Below are 13422 nucleotides of genomic sequence, written 5' to 3'. Positions count from 1 at the left end.
GGTGAGTAGGGGGGCCTTCCTACATCATCCCCACCTGGGACCGGATAACCCTTGAGTAGATGAGATAAGTTGGCCCCAGAGGCAGCCCATATCCTGCCCTCGAGCCGGAAAAGCCCTGACAGACAGGCCTCTGGAACCGCCAATCACCTCCAAAGGTGCCTAAGGGGGCCACCTAGCTGACCTTACCTATTTCCTTTCCCGCACCTTCCCATACCAGTGATATAATGATCTGCCCACTAGGGCATTAAACTTTCAATATGTCAAATTAGCCAGATTAGACAAAACCACCTATTGATCACAACGCCCCCTAACCCGATCCCCTCCCACTCCCATAGTGTGGAGCAGGTGAAAAACTTGCCTGCCAACGAGGGTGGGTAGGATAAAAATTCCTACTCGGCCCCGAAGCGACCCCTAGGCACACCATAAAAGAGGGAGGGAGGGATGGGCGTTGCACAAGCAAAGAGGAAGGTAGGAGGGGCAGCTGGGCTTAAATAGGCCTATAAGCTCCACCCCTCTATGCTGCACATCACACGTGCGTAATAGTCGCGATGCGTGACATTGCCCCATTGAAAGATGGAGGCAGCAGCTTCGCCCCCATCTGCAACTATACCTTCCTCATCAGCTGCGCAGCAAGCGAGGCGTCATTTCCACAGTGTAGGTGCCACCACACTAAAGGTCCATTTCCTATGTTGTGCAGAATGAACCTCCTGATAACTTGGTATCTGCAGGAGGCCCTCACCTGCAGAGCACAGTGATCGACTGGATATATAAGGGATAAGATGGTCTTTTAGGTATCTTGGTCCCGAGCTGTATAAGGCTTTGTACACCAAAACTAGAACCTTGAACTTGGCCCGGTAGTAAATGGGCAGCCAGTGCAATTCCTTCAGCAGCGGGATGACATGTTGATGATACCCTGCCCCAGTGAGCAGTCTTGCCACTGCATTTTGCATCAGGGTTGGCAAGCTTTTTGTTGGTATTTACTGTAAAATATCAGGACTGTGGAATGTTGCAGTTAAAGCAATTGGCAGCAGGGGGCTGGCTTTGTGCATGTTTTTTCTTTAGTCTCTGCATGGTCTGTGAATATAACATGATGTATTTGCACTTCTCTTTTCTTCCTGGGTCCTCCCTCCCCCTTTTATCTTTGCAACAATCCTGTGAGGTAGGTTAGGCTGAGAGTGAATGAAAAAATGTTATGAATTAAAAAATAAGGTACTGAAAAACATGTTTCTAGTAATTTATTCAAGATCCTCCGTGGCGCAGAGTGGTAAGCAGTGGTAACGCAGCCGAAGCTCTGCTCACGGCAGGAGTTCGATTCCAATGAAAGGAGGAAGTCGAATCTCTGGTAAAAGGGGTCAAGGTCCACTCAGCCTTCCATCCATCCGTGGTCGGTAAAATGAGTACCTGGCATATGCTGGGTGGTAAAGAAAGGCCGGGGAAGGAACTGGCAATCCCACCCCATATATATGGTCTGCCTAGTAAATGTTGCAAGACATCACCCTAAGAGTTGGAAACGACTCGCACTACAAGTGCGGGGACACCTTCACCTTTACCTTTAGTAATTTATTCATTATATGATTTCATTTGATCTAGTGCTTCTGCTTGGATATTGCTCTTTTTCATAATGATAGTATTGTTAAATCCTGTTCTTATTCAGAAAGAACTTAAGAGTGTTTATTTCCCCGTTTGAAATGTGTGAAAAGGTTTTTAGCTATCTATTAATTTTATTTTATTGTTTAAATGTGCTTTAATAATAATCTGTTATATGCCCTCACCAAGTGATCTACACACATATCTGAACTCGCCTTAAAAAGTACATGGAGTTAGGAGAAAGTGGCAGAACTGTAACAATAGAGTGGAAAATACAGGATTTGTCTACACTGCTAGCTGATCACAGATCAAGACTGCATGGTAGTATATAGCAATGCAAACTTCTATCATTTTAATGCCATTTTTGCTGTCATGGCTTTACCCAACAAATTGTGGAATAATAATTTGATGAAGGCTTTGAGAAGTCTCTTTAGAGACAACTAAAGGAAATTTCAGAGGAACCCCATCACATGTGAAAAGCACATGTGAGGGGTTATGGGCTATGCAAGCTAACTCTTGCCACACACACCCTCCAGCTGCACATTTCATAGCTGCGAGGAGGGGCTGCATATGCATATGGCTGTATGTGCATACTGCCTCCCTCACATGGAAGGATGCTTGGCCCATCATGATCTTCCCTTCCATGGAGGAGGTCTATGTGCAAATGACCCTTAATCATGGTTACCCTACCCATGGCCAGGAGGGAGTGGGGCTAGCCTGCATGGCCATGGACCCTCTTAACCATGCCTTCAACGCATGAGGGAGGTTCATCTTGAACCCCTTTATCGCTCACCAAAGAGTTTCAATTCCTTGAGAAAGAGGACTGACTTAACATATATTACATCCGTGGTGTAGTATGCTCTTAGTCTACAGTTAGATGAAGAGACTTACGGTGTTGGATGCTATCCTTCCAATAGATTGTATATTCAGAGTCCCTACTATTAGGCAAAGAGAAGCAACTGCTTCAGGCAGTGATGGCAGCCCCCTAGCTGTTCCTTCTGACCCTTCTAGCCATTCAGGAACATTGGAGAACTGCATATGCTACATGGCCTGACACAGCCCCCCTAACAAAAGCAAACCAAGAAACCGTAGCCTGCTGCTCTCCAGTGCGCTGAAGGATGCTATCCCATTGCCGCTATTAGAAATGAGTTTCAGATGCCAGTCCAGCTAGCATCTGTACGTGGAATACAGAGGGGGTGTCCTTCGTCTCAGGCAGCAAAATATCTTGGGCTGATGGTGCCTGCTGTCTTTGTTGCACTCTCTCTTCTCAACATGTCACGGTGAAAGTATGCTGGTAATTCAGTCTTTTTTATTATTATGTGCCCAAACTGCCAATAATCAAATAATTTAGATTGGGTTGTCATTTAAAGACCGTTTTTATAACCTACTGGATAGAAAGTAGCTGAGTTAGTATTAATAATGTCTCTGGTAATTTAGATCATATTGTAATTGTTAATTTTAAGGCATATGACTCCTTGGCAGGCTGCAGCTAAGAAATCCTTCCTTTTGAGTTTAATAATTAATAATCCTCAAATGAAATTGTCTTCCCAAAGTCATGAAAGACAATGAGTGGTGATGCTTTGGATATGGTTCAGATAATTTGCCATTGAAATATCAAGAGTCCCATATCGCATAAAGGGGCAGATCCTCAGCTTGTGTACCTCAGCCATGATTCTTAAACATTCATGTAGCAGAGATAAGGGTCAAACTAAACATGAAATTAAATGCAGCTCTTTGCATTTAATATGCAAAGTTTTAAAAATGAAAATAGCATCACATTGGGATGGGGAGGCTGAGCATTAATATGATCACAGCTGAAGCGGGCAATTTAACTCCTTCCTTTCCTGCTGCAGTCCTGAAGAAAATTCCTTCTTTGAAGGTGCTATTTCTGTTGGGAGGTAATCCCCTATTAACATAATTCCTGCACCCGAAACACAAAATAAATCTGAGAAAGACAAAGGGATGCAAGCAGTGCAGACTGAAATCTCAGCAAATGACCACTTTTAAAGGCCTCTTGGCAAATTATACATTTTTATAATGCTGCTTTAATACTTTCTATTTCATTCTTAGTTCCTTTCCTAATAAAATCTGCTTGGATGCAGGGGAAATGTGTGGCCCTCTTTGTAACAAATCCTGTTTGGATGCTTCCCTAACATAAAAGGACTACCTTTTAAAAAGCCACTCAGAACTGACAGTCACTGAAATTTACATGTGCAAAGACACAATAAGGGGGCTTTCAGACTGTTGCTATTTTGTGAATGGAATTCAGTTGCATAACAATAAATTCAGGTTGTGCATTTAAAGTGGATTTGGGCTCTTGTGCAACAAACATGCTTCCCACACCCACTCACACACCCAGACTGTTTGCAGTAAGGAAAATGATGAGGAAAGTGCAAAAAACATATTTGTTTAGGCAAGCCTACCCAGGCACATAGAAGCTATTGTTTTTATCCATTTTTAACTCAGTGTTGGTTTTATTTTGAATGTTTTCAAATACCTGTCTTTAACTGCTTTTGCCAATAATTTCATTGTTTTAATTCCTTCTATAAACTGCTTTGAGGTTTTTACAATAAAGTGGTATATAAATGTTGTAAATAAAATATGTAAATAATTTTTGGAGTCACTGTGGCCTCCGGGTCTCTTTCCTCTTTTAGGAACAAAGGAATCTGCCTTATACCAACTCAGGCCGTTTGGTACCATCTAGCTCAGTACTGGTGACATGGACTAGCATTGGCTCTCCAGGACGCCAGGTAATAGTCTTTTCCAGAAATTTGAATTTTGGACCTTTGCATGCAAAGTATATGCCCTACCACTGAGCTGTAGCTCTTCCCCTATTTAAAAAAGTATGTTTTAAAATTGTCCTCTTCAATTCACTAATGAACGCAGAGCACATCTACAGCAGATCCACACCATTCATTTAAAGCGCATTCAACACACACTTGAAACAAATGAATCCCACACAGAATCATGGGAACTGTAGTTTGTTAAGGGTGGTGGGAACTATAACTGTGAGGGGGAAACAACACTTCCTAGGATTCTTTGGGGGAAGTCGTGTGCTTTAAATGCGAGTTGGATATGCTTTAAATGTATTATGTAGATCCACTTCATAAATCTCACCTGCATGTAAATAATTTTACTTAATTTTAAAAAATTAAATCAGCTACAAAGTTTACTGGATGATCATGGGCTCACCATCTCTCAGACTAATCTGCCCCTCAGAGTGAAAACACAGAGGGGGGGCATGAATACCCCAAGGAAAAAGGGCACACTTAAAATGGGCTCCTACTGGGAGGAAGGGCGGGATATAAATCAAATAATAAATAAAATAAATAAAAATGTAGAGGAAATAATAATGTACAACCATAGTGTGAAATCAGATACTTATCGGGACATAGTATGAAGAAATATTTATATATGCATGAAATATTTATATAAGCATGATTTTAAAGAAATGTATTTCTTATTGTGAGCTCCCTTGGTTTCCAGTTTATAATATGCTATTTTTGCAAGTAATTTTAAAAAACCCTGCGTGTACACTTTTATTATATCTGAAATTGTTTACAGTAAACAATTGCCTGCCAAGGTCCTGATCTGATTCTTTTTATTCTACATCTCCTGACCTGCACGCAGAGAGAAAACTATAAACCAGGGAAAGACAACCGTTTTCTGACCTTGCAATGGGTTCTAGCTGTTGCCTGCAGGTTAACCAATCTCTTGTCAATCACAACCCTGACTTCACTTATTGGCTACAAACCTAAAAGATAGGGGTTGGAGCAGCCAGCTATGTGCACATTTAACAGCAGTTGCAGGGGAGCAGCTGCTAATATTTTGGTGTATATCTCTTGAACCGGACCACCTAGAAACTTAATTATTTTTTAAAAAAATGAAAGCTGAGAGTCCAGAGATTGGGGTGACTCATCCAGAGACCTAGAGAAGACCCCCAAAATCTAGAGTCTCTGGGCCATAACCGGAGACCTGTCAACCCTAGTTGCTCAGGGTGCCTAGCTGAGCTCAGTGGTTGTGTTTTTTAATGTACAGTCTGCAGTGAGCTATGGTGGCAAAAGGCAAGTGTATGTGACCTTTTTTTTCAAGGTCCTACAGCTTTGTTTAGGTATTAACTACAAAAATGATCTTCCTTCGGTTAGCTTTAAAGTATGTTTCTTTCTCAGTTTCCACTTTGATGTCATTTGTGCCAAGTTAAAATCAGTGGAACACAGCTGTACTTTGAGGCATGTTACTGACCGATTAGCACTTCAACTACTATAAACACTATAAGCACGATCTCTCTATAAATAAATGTAAGTCCTCACACTGTCGTCGCATCACAGTGTGACAGTGGGGACAGGGTGAGCTGGTGAGCTATGCAGTGGCCACAGCCTGGGCCTCAGCAGCCATGGCCTGACCGAGAGACCAGTTGGGAGGCTGGTGGTGGCGGCGGTGGCAGTTGCAGGTGCAGCCTGGGCAGAAGACTGAGTGAGAAGCCGGTGGTGGTGGCAGCAGCATGGAGGCTGGGCAGCATGTTTGGCAGACTGTAGGGGGGGGAGGGGGGAGGTTTGGCGACCCAGAGGAAAGGGAGAGAGCTTTGGCTGTCTGGGGGGAGGGGGAGAGCTTCAGCAACCTGTGGGGAGCTTTGGCAACCCGTGGGGGAGGGAAGGGGAGAAAGCTTTGGCAACCTGTGGGAGAGAGGGGAGCTTCAGCAACCCAGAGGGAAGAGGAGCTTTCACAACCCGGGGGAGGGGGGGTTTGGTGACAGTAGACAGGGCTGGGGAGCAGATCTCCTAGTAAATAATAATAAATTAAAGCTGTGAGCCCTAAGAGGTCAGCTGGATACCTTTTTTATTTATAACTTTTCTTGATTATTTTTAAAGAGAAAAATAATGGCGATTCTAAAATAAAGAATGCCAAAAGATAGGAACTGCTACAAAACAAAGCAAGAATTAAAAGTAAAACCAGTGAGGATGGAGGGTTGGAACTCAGGGAGGAGAGCTTGCAGCAGAAGCTATTTTGTGTATGTGCTGAACATAATAAAAAATATAGGCCTACAGCTCCACGACAGTCATCCTCTGAAAGCCACCCACACCACCTGACAGTCTTCGTTGGGATCCCAGAACTGGAGCAGGAGTGCACTTAAAGCATAGCAGCAAATAAGTGCTTGCTTACTCTGGGCCTTTTTCATTTACATTGCAGGGGAATGTCTGGGAGTAGTAGGGTCAGTTACAGTGCTGTGTTTTGCAGTCCTACACAAGCCATTCAACTCGGTAACACTGCAGATCTGCAGAGCTGTCCAAATGGGGAGCAACTGTGGCAATTAACCCCAGGCCCCCACAAAGCAAAGGTGCTTGTGCCTCATTTCCTGTGTGTACCATTGGCCCCTGCCCTGGCTCTGCCATATTGCTCACTAGAATGTATTTATTTATTTATTAAACTTGTATACCGCCCCATAGCCTAAGCTCTCTGGGCAGTTTACAATAACTAAAAACAAATACAATTTAAAATACATCTTTTAAAAAACAATTTAAAACACAATTTAAAAATTTAAAACAGTATAGAACACATGCTAAAATGCCTGGGAGAAGAGGAAAGTCTTGACCTGGCGCCGAAGAGATAACAGTGTTGGCGCCAGGCGCACCTCGTCAGACAGGTCATTCCATAATTTGGGGGCCACCACTGAGAAGGCCCTCTCCCTTGTTGCCATTCTCCGAGCTTCCCTCAGAGTAGGCACCCGGAGGAAGGCCTTTGATCTTGAACGTAGTGTATGGGTGGATTTGTATCGGGAGAGGTGTTCCATCAGGTATTGTATTGTGGTCCCAAGCCATGTAAGGCTTTATAGGTTAATACCAGCACCTTGAATCGAGCTCAGAAACATAAAGGCAGCCACTGCAAGTGGGCCAGAATCTTGGTATTTTGTTTAAAGTTTTCCTAAACAGAAGAAATGGTATATTAGAGTATAAGATGACACTGAATCTCAACATCTAATTGTGACACAATGGGACCTCTCCCTGACCATGTTGAAATAACTATTTTGCTTAGTTTTGTAGGAAACAGAATAGATGCTAATTAGATGCTAAGGTAAACTCTTTCTTTATGTCTGGGCAGCAACAGATATAAGATTGGTCAGGCAGGGTTATGACTGGCCCAGGTCAAGTAGCCCTGGTTACAGAGTTTATTGTAATGAGAGAACACTTTAAGGAGGGATTGTGTAGTGGAGTAGGTGGCCTGTTATGGTCAAAGAATGAATGCCAGGCCCACCAGGGAAAGAGTTTAAGTAGTGAGTGAGTGAGTAAGTGAACACCACCTAAGATTTCCAGGCAAGGTGCCATTGGAGAATAATTTTCTGTGGCACTTACTACAGGGAAAGACATAGGAGTAGTTTGAGGCCAGGCCTTGAGGGAGGAATCTTTTCTGAATGGTGGAGATAGCCAGCAGCAGACCAGAATAAGGTTGCCAGGTCAGAAACATCCCAAACCCTGAAAATTTAGGGATGGGCCCTAGTGATGTCATGAGGGTGGGGACCTAGTGATGTCATGAGGGTGGGGACCTAGTGATGTCATTAAACATGATATGTTAAGCATCAACCATAGTTGCTTGGAGCATACCACTCAAACAAAAACCATCGGATTGGAAATTAAGATAGAAATCTTAGCTAAATGAGGGTGTTCCCAGGTACAGCTGAAGTGACAGGATTGTTCCTTTTTACCTGTTTATTTTATTTTATTTTTTTTTTACAATAATTTTTATTCAAATTTTCATAAAACATAGAAAACAAAATCATAAAACATTCAAAGACAAAAAACAAAACAAAACAAAAATGATTAAACAAAAAAATAAAATAAAATAAAATGTTGACTTCCCATTTGTCACAGATCAAATCAGTTATAGGTCTACAATATATAACAATCCTGTCTCTTAAATCATATTATAAAATCACTTTCCTCCAGTAGTTATCTTAATTAATCATCAAATCTCATAAACATTACTTTATTCTTTCCACAAAAAGTCAAAGAGAGGTTTCAATTCTTTAAGAAATATATCTATCAATTTTTCTCCAAATAAACATGTCAATTAATCCATCTCGTTAATAATTATAATAATCTTATTGTCATAACCATAGTCCAAATAAACATTTCGATTAATCCATCTCATCAGAATCTGTTAGGTCCAATAATTTCACCTGTTTAGGGAGCCTGGGTAGGGAACATTTAATCTAGTTTACTTGCTTCTGGTAAGAAGGGTTTAAGTGTCCTCAGGCCAGGCCAGTCACCAGAAGGCCATTGTAGGAAAAAGGGAGCCTAGCATTGTGGAGATGTTAGATGTGAACACTCAGGAGTAAAGATGGAAGCCCCTGAAGGCTGCAATTCTAATCCCACTTATTAAGGAAATAAGCCACATAGAACTCAACAGGACTTACTTTTGAGCAGATATTGTTAGGATTGTGCTGTTAGTAATGTTTGACTAGGGATCCTCAGCAAAGGTATCAATATCAAAGCAGGGTTGGCAACCCTCTGCCTGGAATGCCCTGCCTGCCTTTTAATGTGGCTGCTGCAAACCTCTTTACAGACTTGACCCTTCACTGCAGAGAGAAGTTTGAGAAATGAGTAAGAGTTAAGAAGATTATGTGCCCTTTCCTTCCTATCCTATGGGCTGGTATAATAATAATAATAATAATAATAATAAAATTTTATTTGTTAGTCGCCCATCTGTCCGAATTAACGGATACTCTGGGCGATGTACAGCAATATAAAATACAATATACAATCAACAAATCAGAACATCAACAATTCATCTAAAACCATCTTTCAATTAATACAGTATAAAAATTAGTCTGCCCCAGAAATCCCATAGGCCTGCCTGAATAGCCAGGTCTTTAAGGCTCGGCGAAAAGCCATCAGGGAGGAGGCATGTCGGAGGTCAAAAGGAAGCAAGTTCCAGAGGGTGGGGGCCACGATCGAAAATGCCCTCTCTCTGGTCCGCACCAGCCTAGCTGTTTTCACCGGTGGGACCGAGAGAAGGTCTTGTGAGGCTGATCTTGTTTGGCGGCATACTTGGTGATACTGGAGGCGTTCCTTCAGATAAACTGGGCCGAAACCATATAGGGTTTTAAAGGTTAGTACCAACACCTTGAATTGGGCCCGGTAAACAACTGGCAACCAGTGTAGATCCGTCAACACTGGGGTGACATGATCCCGGCGACGGCTACGCTTTATCAAGCGTGCTACTGCATTCTGTACCAGCTGCAATTTCCGGACCGTCTTCAAGGGTAACCCCACATAGAGCACATTACAGTAGTCTAATCGAGAGGAGACCAGGGCATGTATCACTCGTGGGAGCAGATGTACAGGAAGGTAGGGTCGCAGCCTCTGTACCAGATGTAGTTGATACCAAGCTGCCTGGCTCACTGCCAAAACCTGAGCCTCCGTGGACAGCTGGGAGTCAAGAATGACCCCCAGGCTGCAGACCTGGTCCTTAAGGGGTAATCTCACCCCATTAAGCACCAAGTCTAAATTTCCCAGCCTTCTCTTATCACCCATGAGCAACACCTCGGTCTTGTCAGGGTTTAGCTTCAGCCTGTTCTCTCCCATCCATCCACTTATGGACTCCAGGCAGTTGGACAAGGTATTCACAGCCAACTCTGGTGAGGACTTAAACGAGAGATAGAGCTGAATGTCATCCGCATATTGGTGACACTGCAGCCCAAAACTCCTGATGATGGCTCCCAGCGATTTCATATAGATGTTGAATAGCATGGGGGAGAAGATAGAACCCTGTGGCACTCCACAAGTGAGAGGCCAAGGGTCTGAGACCTCATCCCCCAATGCTACCCGTTGAAGTCTGCCAGAGAGATAGGAACGGAACCACCGTAAAACAGTGCCCCCTATTCCTAATCCTTCCAGGTGGTTTAAAAGAATACCGTGGTCAACGGTATCGAAAGCCGCTGAGAGATCCAGGAGGACGAGGAACGTGTATTCTCCCCTATCCAATGCCCTCCTCATATCATCCACCAGAGCAACCAAGGCTGTTTCAGTTCCATGTCCAGTCCTGAAGCCCGATTGGAAAGGATCCAAGTAATCTGTTTCCTCCAAGTGTGTCTGTAACTGTTTAGCCACCACTCGCTCAATCACCTTGCCCAAGAATGGTAAATTAGAGACTGAGCGAAAGTTGTTCAACTCTTGGGGATCCAAAGAGGACTTTTTCAAGATGGGCTTTATCACTGCCTCCTTGAGGGCCGATGGCATTGCACCCTCTTCCAAGGACGTATTTACCACTGCCTTGATCCCTTCGCCCAGTCTCTCTTTGCAGCTCATAACGAGCCACGAAGGGCAAGGGTCAAGCAAGCAAGTGGTTGGCTTCACAGTAGAAAACACCTTGTCCACTTCGTCAGAGAGAAGAGGCTGAAACCGATCCCAGCCGACCGGAATGCAACTGGCCGCCTCTGGACCACTACCTGTAACCACGGCGTGTGGAATCATGCTCTTCAGGCGCTCGATTTTATCGGCAAAGTGTTTAGCAAATGTGTCACAGGAGGCTTTGGAATGCTCCATAGGTTCCTGAGCAACTGGACCGACCAGGCTTCGGACCACTTGGAACAACCTCCTGGGACAGCACTCTGCCGATGCAATAGAGGCAGCAAAGAATTGCCTCTTTGCTGCCTTTGTTGCCAGCAAAGAATTGCCTCTTTGCTGCCTTTGTTGCCAGCTGGTAGGCCGCTATCACTGCTCTAACCAGTGTCCGATCGTCTTCAGCGCGAGATTTCCACCACCGGCGTTCTAGTCGTCTCACCTCCTGTCTCAGACCGCATAACCATGGTGTATACCAGGGTGCAGTCTGAGTTCTATTCAGGGGGAGAGGACATTTTGGGGCCACCCGGTCTATCGCCCTAGTGATCTCCCCATTCCACTCCATCACCAGGGTCTCGACCGGGCGTCCTTCAGTCAGCTCCAAATCACCCAGTGCATTCAGGAATCCTTTAGGCTCCATCAGGCGTCTGGGGCGGACCATCCTAATAGGTCCTTGTCCCCTGCGGAGGGTATGCGGCATTGAGAGATCCATATTCACCAGGTAGTGATCTGACCATGACACAGGGCTAGAGAAGACAGTCCCCATTTTCAGATCACTTCCCTTCTCTCCCGAGACAAACACAAGGTCAATAGTATGACCGGCTACATGGGTGGGACCCATATTACTTAGGTGCAGTTCCCATGAAGTCATGGTTTCAATGAAATCCTGAGGGGCTCCAGTGAGAGAGGTCTCGGCGTGCATGTTGAAGTCCCCCAAAACCAATAAGTTTGGGGAGAACAACCGCACAGCCGAGACCCCCTCGAGCACCTCGGTCAGGGAGTCTGCCATGCAGCGGGGTGGGCGGTACACAAGCAGAATCCCTAAACTGCCTTTGGTCCCAACCTCCAGTACATACAATCAACAAACTTGGTCTTGTGGAGAGGAGGTCTGGTGAAAACCAAGGACTCCCGATAGATAACTGCTACACCCCCTCCCCGCCTACCAATCCTCGGCTGCTGTGCGTATCGGAAACCTGCTGGGCACATGGCCTCAAGTATAGGAGCTGAGGCCTCATCTAGCCAGGTCTCCGTAATACACACCAGGTCTGCATTCTCATCCAGGATAAGATCATAGATGAGCGATGTTTTCTGAACTACAGACCTGGCATTACACAACAGCAGTTGAAGGTTGGATGGAGTCTTACAACCCCCAGATATCTTCTGGTTTTGGGCAGGCCCGGAACAGGGGATGGGTATAATGCATCTATCCCTTGTTCTCCTAAACTGGCATGGCCTGCCACCCACACCTCTCCAGGATCTGCCGCCTAGCCTTGTAATACCATGGCTCCCCACCCCTCTCACAGTGCTCCCTTCCAGTCTACACATGTCCCCCTCCCCGTCTGCCGATCAGGCAGGCCCCCCACCCCTAATAAAAATGTTAGAAATTGCCCACGTCTTTCTTGGCCCGAAATAAAGTTGGGTCGGCTCGCCCGCAGTTGCTGGACCTCTTCCTCTTGTCTCCCGTCGCGGCTAGAATGGCCAAAACGCCTTGTTATCCTCCTTGGTCTTGAGTCCTGTTTCGTTATCATGGCCAATGAAGAACACATCAAACCAGTCGTTACTGCCACGGCCCCTCCCCTCTCTCCACTATGGCCAGAATGCCGAGAGCACCACGGGCAGCCTGAACACACCCATTGCGTCACACCCGCCGCCAGCCACTCTCTCGCCCGAACAAAGGCACCCCAAAACTGCCAAAAAACGCCGCCCTCAGAGGCAATCAAGCGGCGGCAGCGGTGGCAGAGAGGCGCGGGCCGCGGCGGATAGCACAGGCCACAACAGCGGTGATGGAAGTGCACCAGCTACAGCGAGGAACACAGGCTGCAGCGGTATAAACTCACTTTGACAGCCAACCCAATTCCAGTGAGTGTCCTGTCCGAACTCGAGGAACTCAGACTCAGACACAGCTGTACTTTTTTTCTTTTATTGAAATAATAGAAAATTTCAGTTCAGAGTGCTTCATGAATCTATGTACAGCTTACTCAGAACTCACCATCCCTCTCTAAATAACTAGGCACAACTTGGTGGCAATAAGACATTGACTCAGCAACTAACCCTTGCCCCTCCCCCAGCTTTGGTAGGGCTGGGCGGGCTCCCTGCTTGCATGTATCCTGAGTCATGGTTGGAAGCATGAATGTAAGTGCTGACTCCTCCCGAGCTGGGTTTGTTTAATCTCCCACCACATCCACCTCCTGGACCTGGGTGAAGGTGGGGCATTGGCTTCAGTCCCATTCTTACCCTCTGTCTGGTAGTGGTGCAGGCACGGGGAGAGGCACCACATCAG

At 45.2% G+C, this 13422-nt stretch overlaps 1 long non-coding RNA gene across 2 annotated transcripts in view; it reads left to right on the top strand.

Moving 5' to 3' along the window:
* Positions 1-13422, top strand: part of LOC133386804 (uncharacterized) — a 331786-nt gene that overhangs the window by 109756 nt on the left and 208608 nt on the right. For both annotated transcript variants that reach the window (XR_009763300.1, XR_009763299.1), the window contains exon 2: positions 4242-4337. This is a non-coding gene — a long non-coding RNA (uncharacterized LOC133386804). The remainder of the gene's footprint in view (positions 1-4241; positions 4338-13422) is intronic.

This window comes from Rhineura floridana, chromosome 6, assembly GCF_030035675.1.
Source record: "Rhineura floridana isolate rRhiFlo1 chromosome 6, rRhiFlo1.hap2, whole genome shotgun sequence".
NCBI lineage: Eukaryota > Metazoa > Chordata > Lepidosauria > Squamata > Rhineuridae > Rhineura > Rhineura floridana.
This window is presented reverse-complemented; position numbering and strand designations above follow the sequence as displayed.